The sequence below is a fragment of the Ipomoea nil genome, unplaced genomic scaffold (genome assembly GCF_001879475.1).
Source record: "Ipomoea nil cultivar Tokyo-kokei standard unplaced genomic scaffold, Asagao_1.1 scaffold2957, whole genome shotgun sequence".
Classification (NCBI taxonomy): Eukaryota; Viridiplantae; Streptophyta; class Magnoliopsida; order Solanales; family Convolvulaceae; genus Ipomoea; species Ipomoea nil.
Genome location: NW_017619385.1, coordinates 4,061,154 through 4,069,586, shown reverse-complemented (window position 1 = coordinate 4,069,586; position 8,433 = coordinate 4,061,154). Strand labels below are relative to the sequence as shown.

General features: G+C 33.7%; 3 long non-coding RNA genes across 5 annotated transcripts; all 3 read left to right on the top strand.

Annotated features, from left to right (window-relative positions):
- The first annotated feature begins 965 nt into the window (after window positions 1–965).
- On the top strand, window positions 966–2,338 carry LOC109162632. Of its 2 annotated transcripts, none has more exons than XR_002051133.1 (3): window positions 966–1,095; window positions 1,642–1,734; window positions 2,288–2,338. It is a non-coding gene; the product is annotated as an uncharacterized LOC109162632 (long non-coding RNA). The 2 variants fall into 2 exon arrangements; XR_002051132.1 differs by having other exon boundaries at window positions 2,271–2,318.
- An 11-nt stretch (window positions 2,339–2,349) lies between these two features.
- On the top strand, window positions 2,350–3,746 carry LOC109162631. 2 transcript variants are annotated; one of them, XR_002051130.1, is made up of 5 exons: window positions 2,350–2,388; window positions 2,634–2,695; window positions 3,214–3,313; window positions 3,413–3,508; window positions 3,578–3,746. It is a non-coding gene; the product is annotated as an uncharacterized LOC109162631 (long non-coding RNA). The 2 variants fall into 2 exon arrangements; XR_002051131.1 differs by lacking the exons at window positions 2,350–2,388; window positions 2,634–2,695 and adding an exon at window positions 3,090–3,122.
- Window positions 3,747–3,868: 122 nt separating this feature from the next.
- Window positions 3,869–4,474, top strand: LOC109162630. The gene is made up of 3 exons (XR_002051129.1): window positions 3,869–4,042; window positions 4,152–4,295; window positions 4,414–4,474. It is a non-coding gene; the product is annotated as an uncharacterized LOC109162630 (long non-coding RNA).
- Window positions 4,475–8,433: the final 3,959 nt, after the last annotated feature.

Sequence of the window (8,433 nt, the reverse complement as noted above, 5' to 3'; positions counted from 1 at the left end):
ACTTACCGACCACTTTATGGGTTCGGAAAAAAGTCCTCGCTGTTACCGACAACTACTCAAGGTGGTCGGAAATACCAGCTTCTTCTTAAGCACGTCGGAACTACAAGTTGTCGGATAGAGAGAGCATATTTCCTACCACTGGTGGTTGGTAATTGGTCGGAATTACCATCCACCGGTGAGATTTACAAAGAAAAAATTAAAAATCTTGAATTACCGACCACACCGACCACTAGGTGGTCGGTAGGATTTACTACTAACAAAAATTTTTTTAAAAAAAAAATTCTACAAATATCAAATGAATTAGACCTGTTACAATTATACAAATTTCAGCACCACAGTATTAAATTCTACAATACAATTAACAATTTATAGAAATCAAACATTAATCAATCATTTAAATCAAGGTGTCACTGTTGGAAAAATGACATTTTCCGTCCACTTTTCCGACCAACAGAAAAAGTGGACGGTAAATTAGTGTTTTTTCTAAATTATTGACCACCCTGTTAAGTGGTCGGAATGTGGACAATATTATCGACCACTCTCAAATGGTGGTCGGAAAGGCATACCACTAGAAAGGTGATTGAGAACGTTATCACCGTTGTTTTTTTATTGGTTAGCTTTGATGAGTTTCCGACCACCTTTGATGGTCGGAAATCAGATTATATCTGGGAGCCTGCAATGTCCACTAATAAGTTTGTCACTATATTCTGTTGTAACCTCCTAAATACATAGATTTGTCATACTAAAACTATAACCAAATATTTTAAAGTTAATAATTTAATACAAAATTTAAAATTAATGTAAATTTTAATATTCCTTTGACATAAGAAATTAAATCATTTATTCTATTTAATAATTACTGGTAATATACAGCAAATCTCAATGTTCTCTCTTGACGATACGGCGACACCGGCCTCCAATAAATAAATTGACGAACTCCAAAGGTCGCGTCATTTCTCTTGACAACACGGCGACACCGGCCAACAAATGTTCTCTCAGCTTCGTCCCCAACCGGTCGCACCTCAAGCTAATGCTACGGAGTCATCGCCATCTTCAAAAGCTACGGAGTCGCACATCGTCATCCTCAACCAAAAGGTATCACCGTTTTAGTCTCTGTCTAGGGTTTAGGCTTAGAAATCTTATTTCAACTGCATTTTCTTCTCTTTTTTTTTTTTCCTGCATTTTTGCTTTGACATTTCTGATTAGATATAGATGGATTTGTAGGTTTAGATATTATGAAATATATATAATACCCCCTCTTATTGCAGTTAGATCAGCTACCTGGTATATTGAACTTGTGTTCGTTAATTACCTGTGTTTGATTAAGATTCGACTTGCTTAGCATTTTGATTTGTTAAATTTAACTTAGCATTTTGATTAAGAAAAAACATTAAAGTTAAATTTGGAGTTAGATCAGCTACCTGGTATATTGAATTATGTATATAGCTTTTCTATTGCATAAGATTTCCAACGTAATTCTCTCATACATTTGTTGTTGGTGTTGGTTTTTTTTTTTTTTTTTTTTTAAATAATTATATGTTCTATGTAAATCTCATGATTTTTTTTTGGAAGTCTTTTGAGATGCATGCTATAGACAATGTTAAATGCTTTGTCTATATTATTGTTTTAACTGGTTTCGAGAGAATTAAATGATAAACAACAAGCAATACTTGAAGAATTTGCCAATGAGGAAATTAATAATGGAGATACCATGTATTCACAGCAAGGAAATTGGTGAGTTTACTTTGTGGATGTTCCTGAACTTTCATTTACTCAAATAATATATTTCTATTTTGTTGTTCACTCCATTTTGTGCCGACCAATTTTTAGCATGTTAGTTGTCAATTAGGATGTTAGACTCCATTTAAGTTTGCAGTCCGTTTGTGTTCATTGCATATACACCATTGCAGATATCTTTAACCATTCTGAATGTGGCGAGCATTCTTGAATGGTATTACAGGCTTTATCAGCAGCTTTGTACTGGTTGAACTTACAGGTGAAATCATGTGGTTGAAGACATCAGTGCAAATTCAAAACTAAATTCAGTGCAAATTTAGGCTATTTCAATTAAGAAATTTAACTTTAATTTAACTTTAATGGTTGTTAGAATGTTAGTCGAAACTTGTGTTTTTTTCCTGTATATAACTTTAATGTTTTCCATCTCCCTCCTTGATTAAATATATTTGTTCAAGGAAATAGACAATCTAGGCTAACTCCCTGCCCTACTTAATGTTCTGTTACCATTAGCTCTTTGATTGAATGCTGTTTAGTTTGATTTTATTGTTAGGAGTGCATATTGTTTGAAATCTAGACCGTGTAGACATCTATGGAGATCAAAAATGGTTGAGCATTCCTTGGAAGAAGCTTCAGGTTGGAGACATTGTGAAGGTAAGTACACTGCATAAATAATTAATCTATATTTGTCGTATTTATTTATGTTTATCGGGTGAATCTTTTACTTAATCTACATCTACCTATACATCATATGAAAGTGTCTTATCTTTTAATTTGTTCCTTATTTTGAAGAATGCAATGTCATTTACTTAATTTTTATTTTATTTTGTTAATTAGTTATAATTATAATTATAAGATGTAACTTATTTGAATACAACTTTTTAATTATGCTACACAAGGTGGCATCCCAACAGATATCTAGATCTTGGGGGTTAAAGGCATATATAAAGAATTAATACGGGTAAGACTATATACCCTCAGCCCTTTTCACTTTCCGTTCTTTTAATTATATGTAAAGTCTGAAACTTTTGTGCTAAAAATTGCATTTTTATTCTTCTTCCTTGTAAATTCCTTGTATAAAATAGATCAAATGTATTTACTGGACTGGTTATTTTCACTTTCATCTTACCAAAGCTATTATAAATTGAATAAGCTTCACAATCCAGCATTTTGAATGTTTAGAATTAAAGCAAACATTTGGGTGTAAAACTTCCTTTGCCTAGCATTCTATTCTATACTGTAATCTGTCACATTACATGCATCATTTGGTGCTAGTACTGATATCCTCCCCATCTGAAAACAGTGAGACAAAATGTCAAATTGCTGCACGTAGTAGTGGTGCAAATCCGCAGTCGTTCCAATCTACTCTCCTAATTTGCATGGAGCCGGTAAACATGAAAGCAATGTATCTGCATATTCATATATGGAAAATGTGAACTTCATTTTGTATCTTCTGATTAAGTGGACTGACACATGCAGTGACCAGACTATGATATAAATAGACTGTCTTGAGTATCATATTAGAGAAGAACTAAATAAAACAGCACCTCGAGTGATGGTTGTATTTAATCCACTTAAGGTGTGTATCTGGGTAAACATAAAATGCATAGCCATGCTTGTGTTCATAACAAATCGTATATGCTAGATTGATTCTTATTTTACTTGGGTTTAATATCAGGTGGTTATAACAAATCTGGAACCTGGCTTAGTGATGGATCTTGATGCAAAGAAATGGCCTGATGCACAAACAGATGATACTTCGTCTTTCTACAAGGTAACCAATTGACCAAACAAAGCAATTTATGCATCAGACTGAAATGACTGTGAGTATTCTTCCATATAGGGGCTGGAAGCAGCAAGCCAGCAATGGCCATTCCCGCTCTCTTGAGGAAAAGGCAGTGAAGACTTGGAGGAAGCCAGAGGTGAACGATGCTCGACCTTCCATGTTGGTGAAGCAAGCCTTTCTTTGATTCTAATTATTATCCATATTTTATATATAATACTGATATTATGATGAATTACCATGTAGTTTAATTCTTAATGTAGTTTCTTGCTCTAGTAATTTGAGTTATTTCTCTGAAAGTACTTGATTATTAGCTAATTTACCTGTAAGTAATCTTATTATGTTGTACGCTCAGCATGCTTCATAGTTTTTGTAGGAAATCTTAGTTGCCTATTTCTTGCTCCATTGCAAGGTGTTTAAGTGAAGAATTTCTTTTATATAAAGGAGTTTTGAAATTGATCTTGTATATGGACATTTTAGTGGATGAACTGAAGATATGAATCACCGGCAAGAGAAGTTTGTAAGGTCAGTTTTAGTAATGCGAGTTTGCTTGACATGAAATACCTTTTCTACTTCTCTTTTTTAGTAAACAAGCAAGGATAGTTAAATGTTTTCCATTTTGGTATCATTTTAGGGCACTTGTGTGATTCCACACAATGAAACTGATGATTTGAAGTCAGCTGGAGCTGTGAGGTCTGTGTTTGGACTGTTCGTTGAGCTAGTTAAATCATGGAACCTTCCTGACTGGCTCGTGCATTGGGGCCATCCCGCCAACATGGTACACTTGTCTGTTTGAAGGAAATTTCATTCCATTGATCCAATTAAGATTGCATCTACTGTCATTTATTTATTTAGTATTCCCTAAATGCTATTATTGTTGCTGTTCCACTTTATAGGATGTTGTGCTCTTTGCCATGGGTGGTTATGGAACTTACCTGGGATTTATAATCCGGTTTTCTGATGATGTGGTAACAACTATGCAATCTATCTTTTGTATTCAAAATTGGATGGGTTCTTGAATGTCCATCTGTTTATATTTATAGTTCCGGCCTGTCTCTAAATTGGGTATACGAATATCATATAGAGGCAGCTTAATGAAATCGTTTCTAAGATAGTTATTACCATGACACAACATAGTGGTACATATATAGTATTCATTCAAATTGGTGTACAATGAATGTATAGGAGGAAAGAGCAAAAGCCAAAGACTTGCATACCAAACTCCTTGCTGGAATGTTCTTCTTTGCTCTTGGAGCTACTGGAGGGATAACTTCTTTGCTCACTTCAGACAAACCCATCTTGGAAAGGTAATTAAGTAATTTCCTCATATTAAGTTAACCTTAGCTTATTTTCATCGAATCCATCAAACATACATGTCATCCTAAGCGTCTGTCTGCAATTCTTGCAGCCCTCATGCAATAACTTATAGCTGTAAAAAGCTGACATCAAACATTGCAGCCCTCATGCAATAACTTATAGCTGTAAGAAGCTGACATCAAACATACATGACATTGATGAAGAAGCTGTAAGAACTGCATCCGTGTATCATAGTTTGTCCTTTTCTTTCTAGATTGACTTGTGTTAAATTTTCAACTATATATTCATGAATGGATTCTTTTCAAGTTTATGAAATGTCTATATGTTTTGTAGCAAATATCTTACCAGCTTGCAACAATATATATATATATATATATATATATATATATATATATATTCATTTCACTACAGGGGGTCCTCTGTGGTGAAATGAATTTTTTTTGTTGACTATGTCTACTTTTCCGACCACCAAAGTGGTCGAGATTTCAGACCACTGGTGGACAGGAAATCTGAACCCGCCCGACTATTTTCCTGGTCATTTTTTTCGACGGCCTTAGAAAAGTGATGGCTATTTCCGACCACTTCTTCGGTGGTCGGATATAGCGAGGGTGATTTTTCCGAATACCAAAATTGGTCAGAAAAGAGGTCGGAACAGGCGTTTCCGACCTAATTAAGGCCATTTTCGACCACTTTCAGGTGGTCGGAAATCGGCAGATTTCCAGCAGTGTGTAGCCATTGTTTCACCATCAAAAATACATTTGTCAAAATATTAGCTACACATGCATGCTAATAAGGTTTTGTAGCAATTGTTTCAGCATCCAAGCGAGTTTGCATTGATGATAAAACTTCAAGAAGAACACAATAACAGAAAGATGATGTATTAAGTTTCAAGCCAAATTTAGATACCAAAAGACAATAACTTGTATGATAGGACTCAATTTTTTTTCACCTAGCTTCTAGGTGTCAGACCATCATATAACTTAGTCGTGGAAACAAGCAAGCAAACACACAAAAAGTACTAGACTTCTACTTATCTCAAAAAGGGGCTGTCAGTTAATCATCTATTCATCTATAATTAGGGAAATAATCATCTATTCATCTATAATTAGGAAAATATACAAAATAGGAAAAATCACTCCACTCCGGAGTGGTCCGAGTGGATGTCGCCGATCGGTTGTATACTATATACACAAGTTCTGAATTTTGAATACTGACTTCATCAGGTAATTATTAATTAAAACTTATTAACTTAATTGTACATATTATTCAGTTTATATCACAATTATTATTTATTGGCATGACTTATTGGCTTAATAATTTTGAATAATGAATAATTTGTTTCTTGATAAATTATTTATTGAAAGAGGTTGTAAATAATTTTTTTTAGAATTTTGTAATTATGTTTTCTAGAGAATATTCATATGGTTATGAAAGACGTAAAAAGAAAACAAGAATTGAGCAATCAACTAACTCAATATCAAAAAGAGAGCTCTTGAAAATTTCATTACAAAAGAATATCAAATAGATGAGCAAAAGAATGATGTCAAGAAAATTTTGTTTGATGCTAATCTTCACATGCTAAAAATCATGATATTCAACATCCTTATCTTGGTCATAAGATTCAAAATGAATTTATACTTATGTTTGCTAGTATAGTTAAAACAAATTAAAGGTCACTAAAATAATCAAAGAAACAAAATATTTTTCAGCAATATTAGATTGTACTTTAATGTCAGTCACTAAGAACAAAGAACAAATGTCTTTGATTGTAAGATGTATGGATACATCAATATGTCAAATTAAAATAGAAGAGTTCTTGGAATTCTTGGTTGTGAATGACACTAACTATTTGCCAAGGTCTTTTTGAAGTATTACAAAATATGTTGATATCACTTGATCTTGATATATATAATGTAAGGGGACAATGTTATGACAATGAGTCAAAAATGAGAGGGAGACACCAAGGTGTACACAAAAACTCTTGGATGTAAATCGTAGAACATTATATTTTATACTCCTCGTGGTAGTCACAAGAGTTAATACCACAAATGTCCTCTAACTATAGGGGTAGTACTCCTTTTAATCATCGACTTTCAATTAGACTAAAAAGCATACCTTAACTTTCATTTTTTACCACAAATAGTCCTCCGTTAAAATTTATGTTAAATGGATGTTAAATCTAAGATTAATATCCTCAAATCTAAAAATATTAAATATACCTCAGCAGAATGAAACCAAATACCCTTCATTGAGTTCATTCTTCCCCAAGCGCTTCAACACCCAAAATTTGGAGAGAGAAAATGCTAAATACCCTTCATTCTTCCCCAATTTTCCTTCACAACTTCAATACCCAGAATTTGGAGAGAGAATATTCAATACCCTCCATTCTTCCCCAATTTGCCTCCACAACTTCAACACCCAGAATTTGGAGAGAGAAAATGAAATACCCTTCATTCTTCCCCAATTTGCCTCCACAACTTCAACACCTAGAATTTGGAGAGAATAAATGCCAAATACCCTTCATTCTTCCTCAATTCTCATACGCAGCTTCAACACTCAGAGCTTAGAGAGAGAAAATGATGCATCAGAACATCGTTTTTTCACTACAAGAAAAATGCACATAGACAACGGTTTTTCACCGTTGTCGTAGGGGTAAATTTCTGTTGTTGAAGCCGGTGTTGTTGTAAGTCCCGCGCATAGACAACGGTTTTTAACCGTTGTCTTTTCTAGAAATGACAACGGTTTTTTAACCGTTGTCTATTAACTGTTGTTGAAACCGGTGTTGTTAAAAGTCACGCACATAGACAACGGTTTTTAACCGTTGTCTTTTATAGAAAAGACAACGGTTTTTAACCGTTGTCTATTGTGTGTTGTTGAAACCAGTGTTGTTAAAAGTCACACGGATAGACAACGATTTTAAACCGTTGTCGTTTCTTTCAAAGACAATGATTTTTGACCCATTGTCTATTCTGTGTTGTTGAAATCGGTGTTGTTAAAAGTCACGTACATAGACAACGGTTTTTAACCGTTGTCTTTTCTCTAAAACACAACAGTTTTTGAACCGTTTTCTATTTGCTATTGTTGAAACCGGTGTAGTTAAAAGTGATGCACATAGACAACAGTTTTTAAATGTTGTCTTTTTTTCAAAAGACAACGGTTATAAACTGTTGTCTATTGTGTGTTGTTGAAACCGCTGTTGTTAAAAGTCACGCCTATAAACTGTTGTCTTTTGAAGAAAAGACAACAGTTTTAAACTGTTGTCTATGTAAAATAGACAACGATTTTTAATCATTGTCTCAACGGTTTTTAACCGAAACCTGCTTAAATTTTAATAATATAAAAAATCAATTTATCCATTCATCATCACCAAGTGTATTTACATTATTTTGCAGAAGCTAAGGTTCAATATACAAAAGAACTAATTAACAAGTCTAAATGCTTCCATAACCAATTCAAATCGAATCACTATCCAAGTCATCATAATACTACAAAAAACATTTCCACGAACCAAGTCTAAATGATCACAACGTTCCAATCATCAAATCATACCTACTCTATATGACTTGATACAACATCGGCCCATTCTGAACGCACCATAT